An 18,727-nucleotide genomic window follows, 5' to 3' on the forward strand; every position below is an offset into this window, starting at 1 on the left:
CAGAAGGCTTTAGTTATCAAAAGCATGTGTCAAATGCAGATTGTAGATACGAGGCGTTTGCCGAGCATTGTCGTGCATTTTTGAAACACTTGTCAGAGAAGAGAGTTGATGTGGCCCGTGTTTGGTTGGCCCACTTCAGGTGGACAAAGGGCTCGGATCTGGTAGTGTCATTACATTCTGCATTTATGTTTTATTATGATTCGTGCTGGTAACTTTGTAGCAGGGTGGTGTAAAAAGGCACATTAAAAGGAGCAAAGATGTCATGTCATGGTATTTGGAAGTCATATAGCACCTTACATATTCAGTGGGATTGCTTTAAAGCACTGATAGGTTGAACACCCTCGAGAACCATAGATTAAGTAAGTCAAGAGAGACAACCCTGCATGATGCATGGGCTTATCAGCTATGTGTACAGCTAGTGTCATTGTTAAGCTATTTTACTGATCTGGAAAATGCTCAAGTGAGTGTGGTTTATACGTTGCATTTATTATAAAGTGCATTACATGCTAAATGAATTTGGTGCAGAGGACGAGCCAGTGAGTGTACATGTAGGCAAACACAGGATACACAGAGGCACCTGGCAATAAAAGGTGTCAGCCTGAAAATAAGAAATATTTTTGCAAAACAGAAAAATGAATGTGTTTCACAGTGGTACAGCCCCAGAGGATGATCAGATGTGTTTAAAAAAAAGTTAAGTGGCACTAGGGTTTTGGAATGCAAGGAGAAATATGTCAAGAAAAATGATTTTTGGTCTAATGATTAGACAGTGGGACTGTGTATCCATGTAGCAAAGACGGCTTTTTAGATTATAGATGTGGCATTGGTTTAGCAGTCTTATGAGGAAAATGTGTCTGCTGTGGTGGGATTTCAATAGGCACCTTTCAGTGGTAGTTATTTAAACGTGTAGGCGCACATTAGCGCAGAGGCATTTTTTGGCGCGAGTACAGAGGATGCAATGGTGCAAGTACAGGAATACATTGAACAAGAGAAGAATTAGCACATGGGTGGCATTGTCATAGCCAGACTAGCTATTTATCATGATGAGATTAGGAAGGGGCGTGGTTGCACATTAACGCTCTCAGAATGTTAAGGAAAGCAATGCAAGATTCTTTCATTTTTTAGTGCTGGTGGGAGGGCATTCCAGCTTTTAGGAGCTGGATGGCTAGAGCTGGGCCCCCAGTTGTGGATTTTTAAAGGCAGGCATATATTTTGGACTGACCAAGAGGGTCTGATGGACTAACAAGAGTGATTCACTCTGATAAGTATGAACGGGCGTGGACAAAAAGGCATCTTTTGTGTGCTGCCCATGAGTTTAATAAAGGAATGCATTTGTTTACTGTTAGCCAGTGCTCTTTTCTCCTGGCTTATGAGAAGCTTCTGTATGGGAATATTCAGTATTGCCTAAAGGCATTATTCTGTGTGATACATATTTTTCATTTTTTTTTAAGAGTTGTCCATGAGTGCCTAGAGAAGGGGCATTGTATTGATTCAATAGTAGTGCCTACTGTAGTTTGGCAAGGAATGAGTGATTCCTAGTAGAAAGGAAATGTTTCAATGCATGAAAAAACCTGTTATTTATTTATTTATTATAATTCATGGAGCACACAGAAGCCCTTAGGCATTGTGGTGCTGTTACAAAGGAGAGGCTTGCAGATTACAATGAAAAAGGCATACACAAGTGGTTGCATGCCACAGCTTCACCTGTAGTTATAGGACACATAAATACATACTGTAGTTACAATGGATGAGCTGCATGTTAAGCTCACATTGAATAGAGTAGAAATTGAGTAAACACAGGGCATAGCGGTTAATTAAGCAGCAGAGGGATGTGTATATACACAGCTGGGGGAACTGATAGAGGTAGTTAAACAAGGTAGTTTTGAGGGTTTTTGGCAAAAAAATGAGGAGGGATGGTTCTGCTCTAAGTTCGCTAGAGGAAGCATTACATGGTTTGGGAACAAGACGGGGAAGCTTAACCCTCTGGGATTATCTCTTTTGGTTAGTGGGACTTATAGTTGAGTGACATGGTGACTTCTTTTGGGTCAGGCTGAACTGACTCTATTAACAGCATCAGTTACATATACTGGTGCTGTGTGAGACATACATTTGTGCATAATGGTTAGGATTTTTAAATTAACCGTTCCTTCACGGGTAGCCAGTGAGCAGCTCGCATGGCGTGATTAATGTATATTCTTTTGAGAATACTGAGAGTTGCACACAGCATCACTCTGCACTTTTAGAGCCTGTGAAGTCTTTTTGCTAGGAGGTCTGCAAGGTTGGTAGTGTAGTAATCCAGTTTAACTCTGATAATGAGACAGGAAATGAATGAGCGGTTTTGCAAGCATTGTGGGGAAAGGAAAGGGCCAATGGCATTAGTGAATGTGGTAGTGAAGTGGAAGCAATGGCACTCAAATGATAAGTGCAACAGAGCAGATTGTAGCATGTGACCTGGAATGACATGGACAAGGGTGAGTGGAGGAACACTTCTAAGGGTTGTTTCACAGCTGAAGAAATAGTGTCGGGATTGAAGGAGGTATTGGTGAATGTCATGAGATGTGGAGCAAGTGATTTTATATGGGATTTTTAAACTAACGTGCGGGCAGGGGCAGGCATCGCCTTGCAGCTAAATGGTCTAATGTTATTCATGTTATTCATGTACTAGTATTTCTGATTTAGAAAGCCCTCTGAAGTTGAAGGGAGTTATTGGGTCCTCTGTGACCTGCTTTTTGGGGAATTTTGAGGATAGCATAATGTACTGAATAGGGTTTTTTGGGGTGCTCCTAAAGGTCTTTTTTCAGGAGCTCCACTGTGCGTGATAGGACAGCCTGAATGGTGTTATACCAGGGGTGGTATTTTACAATTTTTGAGGCCTTGGCAGCTGGCGTGGAGAACTTTTCTTTTGAAAAAATAGTGAAAAACCTTTTGAGTCAGGACGATCAGTTGAGATTCTAGTATTATAGGATTTAGATGGTTGAAGAAAGGATTGAATGACAAAGCATGAAAGCATGATGATGGTGTTTAGGTTACCAAGGAAAAGATGTTTGTTTATTTGAGACGTGCCCCATTTAGACACAAACACAATTTTGAAGGCATGAAAACGGCAGAAGGCTAAGGAGCTTGTTTGGGTCAAAATTTTAAGATTTTGTTATTGTGGCAGCATGGTAAATATAGCCAGCTCTCAGACCTGGTGGAGAAATAATAAAAATATTTCATAAATTCAGGTGCAGGCCATGAACATTTATGAACATTTATGAACAAGAGGAAGAGACAGATGACCTCCAGGAAATTAGAGGCAGCCATAACGTAGGGAAACATGGCAAATGATTAAGAAACAAACAGAATGAAATAAGAATCATAAAGATTTAGGTTAAACAGCGTCATAGATAACAATGCAGCCATATAGGGCTTAATGGAGTATGGCACTTTCCTTACAGCATCATACAGAAAAAGAAAGTATACATGAAAAACAAAATAATAATGAACTAAATGCCTAACATAAATAAGAGATGATTAGAATAAAGGATTAAAAAAGTTAGGGAGACTTTAGGCCTCTGTTACACAGGATCAGGAAAAATAAACAAATAAATAAATAAATAAATCAGGAAAAGATGAAAATTATTGATTATTTTGAATAAAAAATGAATAAAAGAAAAACTGATGTAGGGAACAATTGGGCAAATGAACAAAAGGATAGGAAATAAACTCAATAGCATAAAATGGGAAAAAAATAAAAAAATTTGAAAACAAATAGCACTTAAGAGGTTTCCTGGCCAACATCAGAAAAGGAGCGTAGGGCAATAAAAAGCATCAGTGACCATGAAGACCAAGAAATGGAGTATGGCTGACAAGAATTGGGTCAATCAAACAAGGGAAAATCACACAAGCCATTTTAAGAAAATACAGTGAGGTAAGTAAAGAACAATTTTTTGAGTGACTGTAACAATTTTGATTTATTTTACAGATAAAAGTTATGGACCTTTGCGTGGAAGCACGAGAAATGTCTGCATGGCCTTAAATTAGGGAGGAAAAGAAAAAGGTAAGTACTAATTCACGCTAAAAGGGTGTGGACACACAATTGATCAGCACTAAAAGTAAGAGGATCCAGGTGAGAAACAGGAACAGAGGTAGTAAGAGACACAATGTCTTCAAGTGTTTAGCTGTTTTTCTCAAGATAGGTGCAATCAGGTGTGGAAAGAGTAGAACACAGATGACAACATGGGCATTTCAGACAACCCCAGAAAAGAGAAGTTAAATTGAAGGTGAGTAATTATTTTTGTGTTCATAATGTCAAAAGGTTGATGTGATAGGGGTGTGCAATTATTAGAAGAGGCAAACATTGTTGGGTACAATAAAAAATTGAGGCACATAGTAAGAATTCGTGCCATAGTCCCGAAAAGCAGGGGTAGGCTAGATTAAGTTAGGCAGGGACGGTAAGCAGCGAAATGCCTCTGTTTTGTCTCCATAGGATGAATGCAAAGCACTAGTAAAGGCCATGGTTCAACAAAAGACAAAAAGAGAAAAGGAAGAATGGCTGCTGAGCTGAGGAAGCACTTGAAGCTAACCAGCAAGTATTTATTGCTAGCCAGAAAGCTCGTGCAGCTAAACTGAGCAAATAACGAAGCCTAAACTAAGTATCCTGCGGGGTGGTTGGAAAATAGTTGTTTATGTGCACCAACGAATAGGGGAGAATGATCAGAAACTATTTTTTTTTTATAGCGGAAAAGGAAGAAAGGGTTGAAGTTGGGTAGAAAACCAGACCCCTTTTCAGTACCCGAATGACTTTTGTCCCTATTTTGACTTTCTACAGATGACGGGGATCCCCAAGGATGTTTCTGTCATCTGCTACGGACGTGCCTAGAAGGCCAGAAAAGAAGATGTCTTTCTTTAATTGTTATTTTTGTCTCCTTAGGGTGCATGTGTCACCCTCAAGGGAAAAATGTGTCCCATGAAGGACAACATGTATTGTATATTATTGAAAACAAACTCAGCTTCTAGCCAGCTGAAACAGAGCTAGGGATGGGGGGTATTTTATTTCTAAGGCAAGAATGACACATAAAAAAGGAAATGTTTAAATGAAAATGTCTTGTAGCTTTTTCTAGGAGGCAGGGGTTTTCAATAAGATGAAATGTCTCACAATTTTTTAGGAGGTAGGGTGTGACAGCTGGAATGTGGAGAAGAGAGGTTTTAAGTAAATGGTTTGGTAGGAAATGTGTTAAATAGAAGATAAATGTTTATTTTATAAAATAAACTCATTCAGTTTTATATTACAGGTATATGTCGAGGGACCTGTATGCCGTGGGAAATTAACGTTGAACTGCGTGAGAAAAGAGGGAGGTCGTAGAGAAACCCAGTGGAAGGCTGACAAAATTGATCGTCTGAATTGTGTCTGCTAAAGACTCCCCCTACCCTGTGTCCCCATGCTGAAACTTCCCCTCTTTTGGACTCATTTGAACAATGTATTTATTGAAAGAGAGACACTCGAGTAAAAATGAACTCCTTGTGAAAAAAAAAGACAATGGACTCCTCGTTTAAGCATCAAAAGAACCTGGGAGATTGTCTCTGAAAACAGCTCAAAAGAAAGGACAAAGTTCGACAGGACATAGACGGTCCACCAATGCCAAACTAAAAGACAAGTAAAGTGGAAGATACAGAACAAGAAAATGTGTGGAACAAGAGGGAAAGACACAGTTATATGTATATGCATGGGCAGAAGAAGAAGATCAAGGAGAAATTGTATTTTGTTGGGTGGGAGTTGCAGACAAGATATGACATACGAAGAGACAATGGGCTAAAGGGTTATCTCAAAGCTTGACACACCTCTCGAGTCTCACAATGGCTGTGAAATTATCTAAGGCATACAGTTAGTTTAAAGCAAATGGAGACAGAAATTGGGGCTTAAATGGAAGAAGGAAAAGTAGTTTAGAGACACACACATGTTTTGTTTTAAGAATAACAATAGGTTTGTATGTGACAAATTGTAGGACTGTGATAGAATGTTTTTTAGATAAGTATCAAGGAGGGTGGACATGGATATGTTTGAAAGTCATTGTTTTAACAAACAAGAACTTTAAAGATAGGGAAATGTAATGGAGGTGCTCAAATGAAGATAAGGTACCAACAACTGAATGCAATAGGGGGCAGCCCCCTGCCCCCCACTTAAAGCTAGGCAGAGAAATTTGTATGGAATGATTTAGTATGGTAAATGTGTGAAAATAGACTCACAGGGTTAAAGGACATTAGTACCTTTAATAGTGTTATGTTTCTAAGGTTGAAAATGCTTTTATCATGGTTTAGTAAGTAGGCAAGGTACAGAATGCATAGTACAAAAATTGAGTATGAAAATGATATTAGTGTTTTCCTATACCCAGACAGAAAAGAACTCTGCCATTTATATAACCAACAATGCCTTTAACTGACAATGCCTTTATATGAGTAAAAAAAATGTATTAAATGAAGCGATTACTTGTAGACAGTGGCTGCATGAGCCAGCCCAGAGTTCAACCATTCAAGGCCGCCTTGCCGTGTAAGAATCAGACAAGCAGGCTGAAACCAGACAGGTAATTGGGCTATGCTTGAAAACTTAGATAAGGGAAAAAGCTACTTGATCATATTTGTAGTAGAGTGACCAGAAAAAACCTAGGATATGTGCCAGAATGTATTTCATTTTGAAGGTTTAAACAGATAAGAAATAATTGCCCTGTGTGCAAATGTTCAATAAAGAGTTTTGCCTGGACATGTTTAGAATTTGTGGGGGTTTGAATCCTCTTTCTCTGACAAGAAATTAAAGGGAGCTCCGTTTTTAGCTCAGAGAGGGGTTTGTGTGCTTGACAACAATGCTGGTTGTGGTATGTGTCAGCATGGCATGAAATAAAACCTGATGAACCTGACTCTGCCTCCTTGCCTGCTGTCTGATTACCTTTGCTGGAACAACAACAAATGAAACTTGGCATATGAACTCAGAACATTTATCATGACAACACCAATTTATGTCAAAAAATATATTTATTTATATGAAATCTTCACAAATTTTTATTACACTTCTCGACACCCACATCCATATACCACCATTCATTCCATCATTCAAACACAATCTCACTCAATGCTTCAGTCTTTCACAAAGAATATAAAGTAGTCAATCCTCCTAAATACGCAGATATTTACATACATTACAACACTCCTTTGTATTTTCAGTGAGCGTTAATACAAAACATCAAATAGCATCATGCTTATTTAATTTCACTCGACATATGTTTCGGTCGTCAAGGGATAGGCTCTCAATTCTGGCCAATCGATGTAGGTGACCTTCTTCAGGAGACGGATGGTTCAATTGTGACCACTCCGAAATGTCAAAAAGGTGGGGGGTGTCTTCCACACGGCAGACCACCTCTGGTCTGGTCTTGTCAGCGCTCTGTTTTAGCTCTGCTAACATTACTCTATTAGTCTGAGGGAGTTTCCAGGAGAGGTTATCGTTGTTTGTTTTTTGGGTTCCAATCCCAGGGTCTGTATCAGGTTTCTCTAACACTTCTGCAGTGTCAAAGCCCATGGACATAAGTGCATAGGCTGCATCTAGAACAATATTCAGAGCGATTCTAGATCTGAAGTGTAGAATGATTTTGTCATTTTGATCTTCTTTTGTAAATTCCACAATCTTGATATCGTCAGATCGAATCGTTCTGAGGGAGGGCACAAGTTGAAACAGGCATAGTACGTTGGTGTGGTTAAGGTTGTTTCAGATAGTGGTGTCACAGTTGGACCAGTGTCCTCATACAGACAGGGTAATTCAGAGGAATCTGGGTTGGCCATTTGGTATACATTATACTCGGAGGCATTGTATGGAGCAGTAGGGCGTGCTGATACAGGTATATTGGCTGTGCTGTTTGTATGCCGTGTACCACTATTGTGTGCCCCGTGCTCCCATATGAGTTTAAACCCATCCCATATAAGGTGGGTTCCCTTTGTTAACATGTTGGTCCCATTCCTTCCCCCCTCATTTATGTCTATTGATATAAATGCAATGGCCCATTATACCACTACTCCAAACAACATTGAAAAGAATATTACTGCGCACACGAACAACCCACATTCATAGCTATATCTAGGCAAATCGAAATTGCTGTTTCCATTCCTATCTATTCTAATGCGGATGACATCGGGGGCCCCCTCCGTTGCCATGGATTCTCCTACACAATGAGACGTATTAAGCAAAACAAATATACAATTTTTTAATATTTACATAACTTTTCAATTGTGCATGAATTTTTTTCTAATTCTTAAATCTATCATCATTTCTTTTACACTCTCTTTTAGTAATTTAAATATGTTGTATGATCTTTGCTTCTTGACATGATAAGGGAGAAATACAGAGAGAGAGAGAGCGAGAGAGAGAGCAATTACTTTTTATCGCATCACATTTTATATAAACATCCTTTTACTTTTGTTTTCCATTTTTACTTTTCTGTCGCATTTTATTCTTCAGTTCCCTACTTTTCCCTCTCACGTTTGAGTCACCTCTTCTGCCATTCCTGTTTCCATTTCCTGTGTTATACTATCATATGCTTTTCGTAGGTCCGACACATGTATCCAGTACCTCAGCCCCTTTACTTTTACAGCTGTAGGTGTACAGTACACCGCCTCATATGGCCTGTGAAATCTTGGAGTATTCCACCGACGAACGAAACTCCTCATGTACACCATCTCCCCTGGCATAAACTGACCTATAGGACTATCTGTGGCTGGTGTTACCGTGTCATTTGCTGCTTCTTGGGTAAATGGGGGTACTAACTACCTAGCAATCATACATGTTGCTTTTGTGAGTTGTGTGAGATATTCATTAAATTCTTCCCCTAGTACTGAGGTACTCCTGTGTGCGTCTGAGTGTCTGCATAGTGGGGAGTTTGCTGTACGCATGCGTCTTCCTGTCACTATCTTGTGGGGAGACAAATGGTGGTCCTTGCTGGGTTGGTTTCTTAGTTCAAACAGGGCCAGGGGTAAACAGTAAACCCAATTTTTCTTTAGAGTGTAGCACAGTTTTGAAAGTCTACCTTTCAGGAGGCCGTTTATTTTCTCAACCACGCCGTTTGATTGCAGGTGATAAATTATACATAATTTATGTGTTATTCCTAACATCGCTGTTACTTCTTTGAATAGATCATTGACAAAATGTGTCCCGTTGTTAGAACGTATTACGTCACATATTCCCCAGCAGGGAAATACTTCCCGCACTAGGAACTTCGCTGCACATTTTGCATCTGGGTGGGCACAGGGGCCCGCTTCTACCAATCTTGAGAATGGGCATACCACCACTATCATGTAGTGTGATCCATTGCATCTCTCGCCCATATCGGCGTAATCTATATTTAACTCTCTAAATGGCCAACTTTGTTTTTTGCAGTGTTCCTCGTAGTATTCTTAGTGTCATTCCTGAATTATATATCTGACATGTGGTACATTCCATCGCGATTTTTTAAGTTTGCTCTTGTAAACCTGGTACGAACCAGTTTTCCTGTATTTCCACTGCTATGTTTTGTTTGGCATTGGGGGCTGGGAAATGAAGCTGTTGAAAAGCTATTTCTAGTAACTTCTGGGGCATCACTACTTTACCTGTGTTGTTTTGATGCCAAAGGAGATCAGTGGATGACTGGCTACATCCTCTCTTTTCCCATAACTCTTGTTCCTCATCTGTTGGTCCTTGCTGTAATTCTAATATTTGGGAAATCGGCATGGAGTTGTACCCATCCAGGTGACCCTCCTCTACATGTTTCTGTAATATGTACTCACCTCCTGTTTCCTTAGGTAAATATGATGCCTCTTTGGTGGCAGCATCGGCTGCCCCGTTCCCTAAAGAAATTATGTCACCCTTGTTTGTATGGGACTAGCATTTCACCAATGCCACAACTGTAGGCTCCTTCAGGGCTTCTATCATTTCTGTCAATAATTCAGTGTGCTGCACTGGGATCCATCTGCCCGTCGAAATCCCCTCCTTCCCCACTGTGCCAACGCTTCATGTACTGTTGTGGTCATGTATGCAGAGTCAGTGTATATCGTTGCCGCACATCCCTTTGCTGTATGCAGTGCTTTGATTAGTGCTATTAATTCTGCTGCCTGAGCTGGTTGGTGAGCGGGCAATCTTCTTTGAACAATCACTTGAAATTCATCTTCTTCTAATCGCACAACAGCCACCCCACATGCTTTTCCCCTGTCTCAGAGTTAATTGATGCTGACCCATCTATGAAATATATCTCTCCTTCAGTCAATGCATCTTCACTAGATGTGGGTGCACCATCATCCTGTCCTCTGTATGTAGCACAGTCGTGTGTTTGCATGTCTTCCACTGTGCAGGCTTATGTGAGAAATGTTGCTGGGTTCACTGTTTCACTCCTCACTATGTGTATGTTGGCACTTGATAATATGATCTCATATTCTGGTGCTCTCTGTGTTGTTAATGTGCTCTTTGACCTTTCTCGTATTGTGAATAATGAATGTTCCACGAACAATGTCACGGAAAATCTCATCACAATCATTGCATTCTTTTCAATTGCGAATGCTGCAGCTTCGAGAGATTGCTCGCAAGCAAAGTGTCCCTACATTACCGCATCTAGCGTACCGCTGTAGTACGCCAGAGGCTTGTGGCCAAATGATGTTTTTTGTGTCAGTACTGCTGTTATGAGTGTCCCATCACATTGTGAAAATAAATAAAATGTGCGCTCATAATCTGGGTTTGCTAGTACTGGTGCTGTTGATATCAGTTATTTCAGTTTACTGAATGCAGTATGCATCTCTGCTGTCCATTGTATTGCTACGTTTTCTCGTTGTGCTTCTTTAAGTCCCTTTAGTAGTGGTTTCGTGCACCCTGCATATTCTGATATCCAAGCATGGCAGTAGTTGCACATGCCGAGAAACTTCTGCATTTCCTTCACTGTCTTAGGCTCATTCACAGCGTGCACTGCAGCAGCCCTGTCAGATATTATTCTTTTTCCATCTTTTGATATTAGCCCACAATGTCAATAGTGTAACAGAGTCCTGCCTGCACTCATCCTCATTCTTCCCACAGATCAAGAGATCATCCAAATAATGATTGTGCTCTTTGTGTCACTATTGCCTAGATCTTCATGTAAAATCCTGTTGAATATACTTGGGCTCTCACAGTATCCCTGAGGCAATCTTCAATGCTCATATCTTTTCCCTCCCAGAGTGAATGCTGTCAAATACTGTGACTCGGGGTTCAGTGGTAATCTACCACTGTGAAACAGGACGTATCTTTGGGTATGCTGCACAAAATCGATGCAGGATTTGGAGCCAGAGGAAATTCCTTTTGTATGATGTCATTAAGGGGGCGTAAGTCCTGTATCATCCTCCACGCCCCTCCCTTTGCTTTCTAAAGGCGAATTTGAAGGCACTATGATCCCCTCCACTAGCAAGGCATATATTGTTTCTTTTATCCCTTCTTCTGCTTCTCGGGACGGGGTGTATTGTTTTACCCTGGGCAAAAATGCCCCTGGTTTGAGTTTTATTTTGACAGGTGTTACCTCACAAAATAATCCTACGTCATATGGGCCTGTTGTCCATAATTCCTGTGGCACTAGTTGCATGTCATCGTCAAAAAAGGGAGGTGGCGACCCACCACTGCCATTAGCTCTACAGACACTTGTCTTGTTTGTATCATTATGTCACAAGGGATTGCTATCTCCATTACTATTTCTCCGTCACTGTCTGAATCAATGAAGAGATCCTCATCGGATCAGGTCTCGCAGGGCTATGTTAGCATTGATACACAACACTATTCGCCATTGACATCCATGTTTGTCCATTCCTATTACCGCTATTCTTTGCGCGGACACCTTCACTCCATGCAAATCTAGGGACATCACTGTTCCTGGTATTATTTCTGGGCGTGCCGCCGGGTGGAAAACAAATTCTGTGGGCACTCTCCATTCTTGACGCTTTAGCTGAGGTACAACCCGTGCTAGCGTTTTTAGTCCTTGGATGAACATGTCTGGGTCAACTGGTATTCCACGCACCTCCGGTGCTGTGGCTCGTGTGTGCACAACCAACATCACTCGCATTGGACAGATCCCAGGGGTTGAACAAACTATCCCTCTTTCAGTAAAGGAGATTGTCATATTGAGTTTACTGAGGTGGTCCCTCAACAATAAGTTAATGGGCGAGTCTTCATAATACAGTAAAGGCGCTCGTACTGTCTTCCCGCCCACCGTTACATCCAAATCCTCTGTGTATGGAACCTCGACCACCGCCCCAGAGAACCCCTTTATTTCCAACTAACGATGAGATAACGGAAACCTGCCTTCTCATAGGCATGATTATTCAGCTCCTGAGTCCACCATAAAAAAGAATTGCTTGTTTCCTATCTCCGCCCCCACCAGTAGTTCCTCAGCTGCGTCGAGGGTCGTTGATAGTACTGGACACGCAAGTGCTCTCTGTGGGCTGTCCTATGCTGAATATCTTATGTTCCCCCCATTGCCAAAAACATTCCCTGACACCACTGCCACCCCTCGAAAGGGTGTTGGAGCACCATTTGCCATTGTAATGAAGGGATTGCCTTGTACATGTGCCATGTGCTCGCGGGACTGGGTGCTGTTGTACATCACGCGGGGTGCTCTACACTCATCTGTGTACCTCTGATCATGTTGTTCTTCTCTCCCTCAACCACCCATTGCCAGCCCATGTGGGCTTCCTGGGTGGGGGTGGCCATACCGCTGTTCATTTTGATAATTATTCATGTGTCTACTCCGACACTCCCTCGAGAAATGTCCCCACCTTCCACAGTTCCAACAATTCCCTTGTGCTCCCCTGGGGCTTCGGCCTCCATACCCTCCATACCCATATCCACTTGAACCTCTGTACCCACCTTGTCCTCCACGGGCACTCCTTGCTTGCCATTGTGGCCCTCGTATTGTTCCTCACCATTCCACTGCTCCTGTCCATTTCCTGCCCAATTGGCTTCCATTCTAGCTTGTATTGCTATTGACCCTTCCTCCTCCTCTCGTTCCCTGTCTGTGGGAAGTGCGGCTACAGCCGCTGTGACCTTCACTAGTTTCATCTGAATTAATTTAGCCTTGTCTGCCAGTCTTTTCTGTGCTATCGCCTTCTCTCTCTCTTTGATCCTTTTGCAATGGTGTACTATAATGCTCTGTATTTCTGGCCAGCCTTTGGTTTCAATCCCAGCTATTTTATCGAGAGCTTTCTGAACTTCCTCCGGGAGTTCTCTCTTGATTATGAAGTGGAACAGGGAGGTAGATTGATCCCAAGCCGTGCCCGTCTCCGCTCTCCACATCTTCTGCCCCCGTAAAATGAAGGCCATCACATCTTCCTCATCACGCATTGTGCACTGCATCACAGACTGTAAATCAGGTGTGTCTGGAAATGTATCTCTTAATGCATTCCATATTCTTGCTCTTACCGTGTTAAAGGAGGCACCATCATGACGGTCACAATCCAATGTTATTCCTGGGAAACCTGCTTTCACCCAAACTCCTCAGCTTGGTCACCTACTGCGAATACTAACAAGCTTTTAACACCACCTACTGACAAGGGAACCCCGGCAGTGTTTTTCTCGGATGTGTATATCCATTTACTTGCTCCTCCCAAAAGTGGGGGCAATAATTCTAATAAGTTTGCCTTATCCATTTGGGCCCAGGGTTTGTAATTTGGCCTTCCTCCTCCCCTGTGCATTAGAGGTAATTGCAACTTCCCTTTGGTCCCGTTCCCCATACTTACCTTTGTTCCTGTCTTCCCTAGTACCGCCATCCGCCCCATCCTGTTTCTTAACCTTCCATTCCATTCTTCCTCCATTGCCCTTCCCAAGGGTGTCTGCTCCATCCCCGCTGGTGCCCCTCCTGCTGCAATCCCTATTCTCCTCTCTTCCTGTTCCTGCTCTTCTATGTCGCACCAAAGTTCTTCCTCTCTTTCTGAGGCCATGCCCCCTCCCATTGTTTCCTTGTCGGTGTATCATTTATCCGAAAGAGTATTTCTCCCTTCTTCCACCCTTCTTCTGTGGACCTGTCAAGCGACTGTGACATGGGTGTTTGTTCATTTCTGAAGGTGCCAGACCCCCCTTGTTCACATATATCTCTCAATTGGGACAGTTCACTACGGGCCAATGTTAGTTGTGAGTCTAGATCTTGTGTGAATTTTGCAATGTCTATTGCGGGGGGTACTTACCTGGCCACCTTGTCTCGTACACTCGTATGGGGGAGGTGCTATCGGTTGGGATGTGATCGGGGGTGTGGGTTTTGACGTATACACGGGATCACTGTATCCTTCAGCCAGCACTGGATTGGTAAGAGGGGATATAATCGTACAACCTCTATTGGACCTTCCTTCTCCTCTCTCTCTTTCCCACTACTACCTGTTGCCATGAGAGATGAGTTCTGTTCCTTTACGAGCTCCTTTCCCTTTATTGGTGGTACTTCTTCAAAAAGTCTCCATAGATCTGGTATTTCCTTTCTATTGTGGTACTGTTTGCCTTTATATTTCATGTATAGACATGTGGCTACCATGTCTAGGACATTTTTATTGAATGATACCCCTTTGGGCCATACCTGAGGTAGGCCTTCCCCCTTCAACTCTGTGATCCATTGATCATGGTACTTTGTAATTCTCTCAGCGTAACCTGGCAGGCTTTGACAGATATGCGCCAATGGTGATTCTGCACCCATTCTGACCTCCGGCCCCTCCTGTCCCCTTTGCTAGTGTTTATTATATAAACACAGTTTTCACTACTCCAGTATTCTGTGTCATTTTATATACCACTTTTGCACAACAATATTCAATTATTTTCCAAAGTGTCGCACTTACGATGACCAATACTCATGAGGCAATAATGCAGTACTTTTAGTCATTACCACATATACAGTAAGCATTAAAGACGCAACAAATTAAGTACACAACATTGACCAATGGACAGGTCACATACAACATGTAACATATACCCTCCCTTTCTACTCTCAATACCCTGCTGAAAAAAATCTCCATTATCCCAATACCTTACGTCCTTTCCCCCTTGGCTGCTTATATATTTTCCCATGGTCATAAAAAAGAAAAAAAATAGAATAAAGCCTTTCTAAGTCATAATGTGAGTCTTCCCCTTATGTGAGACTCCCACTGATTCCATTTATTTTACACTTATTCCCAGCACTAGTCAAGATAGCACTATGCGGCGCCGCCTTCTACCCCCCTCGCGGAGCTAGGTTCCCCTATTCCTCTTTCACCTTGTAATCTCCTTAACTCCTCCTAATGGCCATACGCAGAAAAAGAATAAGAATAAGAGAATATCTATTAAACCTACAAGAGCCCCCTATCTATATTCCCCTGTACTTCATCTGACCCCGTATGCTGCTCCTATATCCTACATCCAATTTCTTTTAATGTTGTTCGCATTTGATGCTCACATGTCCGTCTTGATCCGAGACCCTCCGGATCCGGTCCATCCAGGCGCTGCCCCGCACTCAATGGCGGCCCCCGGCTCCCGCGAGCGGTATGGTGGGTTTTGCAAAGTGGGACCCGTACACTCTCGCCCTACTGTATGCGCACATCTAGGTGTACCGGTTGCCATAGGCGGGCAGCTCTCTTGAGGGGTGCACCGTGGGTCTCGGCTGTGGCCTGGAATGTCTCATGCCAAAAGGAATGAAGGGACAAAATATCGTCCCTGGGTCACCACTTGAAAGTGAGCGTCCCCCAACAATGCATTTGGAACGCCCAGTGAGAGTCAGTAAAGGACACACCCCAGGAGGGAATGAGACCAAGACCAAGAGCGGGTGAAGGCAAAAGGGAAAAGTTTATCCAAACCAAAATAGGGCAAGCAGAGAACTCTGCAAACTCCGAGAGCGCTCTGCCAAACATCAGAAAACATCTGCGTTTTCTTACAAAACCACGTCACCTATGACGTGGGAACTAAGGGTTACACAAATCGATGAGATTGGGCAATGGGGAGTAGACAGTATCGAATATGTAGGGTTGAAGCTTCAGGATTGGCGCGGCTCCACGTTGTGTCACGGTGATGCTTGTAGTTCAGCTGGACTCGTCGGGGTGGAGCGCTGGGTGAGGCGATATTTAATTGATACATGTCAGATGTACTAACATTTGCCCTTGTGGCCACACATACTCATTCAGTGTTGACTATAATTCATAATGCCCTGTAAATCCTACAAATCGTTATTCTAACATCACAAGGAAAATAGCACATAACTCTAGGTGGTCGTGTTTCATCATCATAAAAATACTATGCAATGAATGGACTGCTTCACGGGTTCAGGTTGCTTATCAGGGGGCACATTTCAGGGATACTTCTATCACTCTTCTACGTTAGATCTAGTGGGGGACATCTTTATAGTATGTTAGTACAAGTGTAAATATATGGCCACCATTGGTCAGTCGGGGTTGGGGTGAGCTGGGATACTACCTGGTCAGAGGGCACCTAACCGGTACATCAAAAGGCGGTGGGATGAGAGGCGTGCTGCCCATATTTCTTTAGTCAGAGTCTGGGGGCTTGGAGGAGGGTGGATGCTTTGTGCAGGCTCAGCGGAAGGGTGAGGGGTTACAATTGTAGCATCACACCATCAGTGAAACAAGGGCATTTTCATGTCAGCCTGGCCTGAGGGGGGAGGAAGGTGGGGGCTGATTATGCTGCGCTGCAGGAGAGGGGAGGGGAGGCCCTGTAGCTTGTTGAGCCGTGTCTCGTACATTTTGCAGGGGGTACATGTGAATCATACAAAAGAGGTAGAACTAGGTTAGTGTGTGTACAGGTACATTAAATGGTGTGCAACGTTTTGCTTACAATATGGGGTAGATGGTTCAGTGCATTGAGGTTATACAAATGATATATAAGACACTATATATATAAATGCCATACATCATAACATAAGTATTGTGATACTGATTGGATATTTTGGGGTTCATATATAATATTAGGAAATCATTAAACATATTGATGACATACATTGCATCGTGTAGTTTGTAACAAAGAATAATACTTGACCGACGGTGAGAGGCTTAAACATACAATTTATAGCCTTATGTGCAGTCGGAGATGGGTAAGGGTCGTCTTATTTCATTATATACAATCAATCTCTTGACATACAACCACAGGAATGGATTCATAACCTCTCCAGAAGGATTAGCTGTATGGCTGAAACAGAGTGGCACACGGGCTTGGAATACGTATCTGGTACTTCAAACGGGTAGCAGATTTGGGGGGTTATCCACAGCATATGTCATAAATGTAGGGTCTGCAAGGGGACGGGACATATTTATGGAGGTAACTTGTTTTTCTCAAACCCCAGCTTCGGCCCGGTCATTTGCAGGTCAATGATGGACTGCGGAAAGTGAAAGATACAGTGTTTGTCATGGAACTTGTTTGCGCCTAGTCTTCAGTGAGAACAGGCCAGCTGCAGGGACGCCGTGGGGAGGAGGGTGAGGGAAGTGACTGGACCACTGTGCATGATTTGGAGGGGAGAGCTGCAGTCCTGTGGGCTGCTTATGGTCATGAGGCCTAAGTTGCTATGTACTAAATGGAGTATGGGTGTGACACAGGATGGAGTCTGATACCATCCGTCTGGCTAAGTTTTGCAGCTATATGGGTTGGCCCGCAGCCATGCCGCATCCCTGGCCACGGGTGCATGGGTGGCTTTTGGACAAATCACAGCCCACAAGTTGGTAAGAATGGAGGGGAGGGGGGTCTTGAAGACCTATTCCTCCCATACATGCACAAACCTTGTTGGTGGGCATAGTTGGACAGCTCATTAAGCACAGTCTTCATGCCTGAATAAGTCCAATCGAACAGGACCAAGTGGTCAGCGTACAACATGCCCACCACAGACAAATCACCTATCCTTGGGGGGCAGTTGGCCGTTGCAAACAAACGGGGGAGGAGATAGGTTGTACAACGTAGGGGCTGCTACGCACCCTTGTCTAACTCCCATATTTATGGGTATAGGTCTCTAAGCTTAGCCCAGAGGGTATTCCTATTGACCTGATCAAAATCACTTCTGAAGTCAATGAAGGCGATGTACAATGTACATCCCTTCCGCTCCCGGTTGTCTGGATAAGCTGATCTAAGAATCTGATGTTGTGAGAAGTGCCCGAACCAGGCCGAAAACCGGTCTGTGCGAGATCAAGAATGTTGTTATTGGCAACCCAGATTTGAAGTTCCCTTAATACCAATGATGCAAAGATTTGTCCAGTCACATCCAACATGGACAGCAGTCCCTAGTTGTTTAAGTTGTTTATATTAGTCTGGCCCCCTTTTTTATGAACCGGAATAAACACTGACTGCTGTCATGAAGCAGATATCCTACGTTGCCTACAGACTCGCGAGAAAAGGATCAACAGTACCTGGGACCAATTGGCAGGATCTTTTTTCAGCACTGTATTAGCCAGTCCATTCGGACCAGACGCATTAGAGACTTGAGCTTCAGGATTACATCAATCAGCATCCCGTGGCTCAAGGGTAAAAGCCACGGTTCATAAGAGTCGACAGCCGGAGTCAATGCTTTGTTGGTAAAAAAACCTTGCAGTAACATCTGCTACCCATTCAGCACCAGATATGTGGTTTAAAATCCTGGTCAACCTGTCACCTCTAACCGTTGCTAGGATTTTCCATATTTCCCAGCTGTCTCGAGTTGTCATAACCCAGACAAAGCGCTGCCAGGCAGACCACTCTTCTGACAGCTGATAATGTTTTAACCAAGTGCAGAAATTTCCCCTTGCAGCT

Source organism: Ambystoma mexicanum, chromosome 14, assembly GCF_040938575.1.
Source record: "Ambystoma mexicanum isolate Mex_15411 chromosome 14, UKY_AmexF1_1, whole genome shotgun sequence".
Taxonomy (NCBI): Eukaryota; Metazoa; Chordata; class Amphibia; order Caudata; family Ambystomatidae; genus Ambystoma; species Ambystoma mexicanum.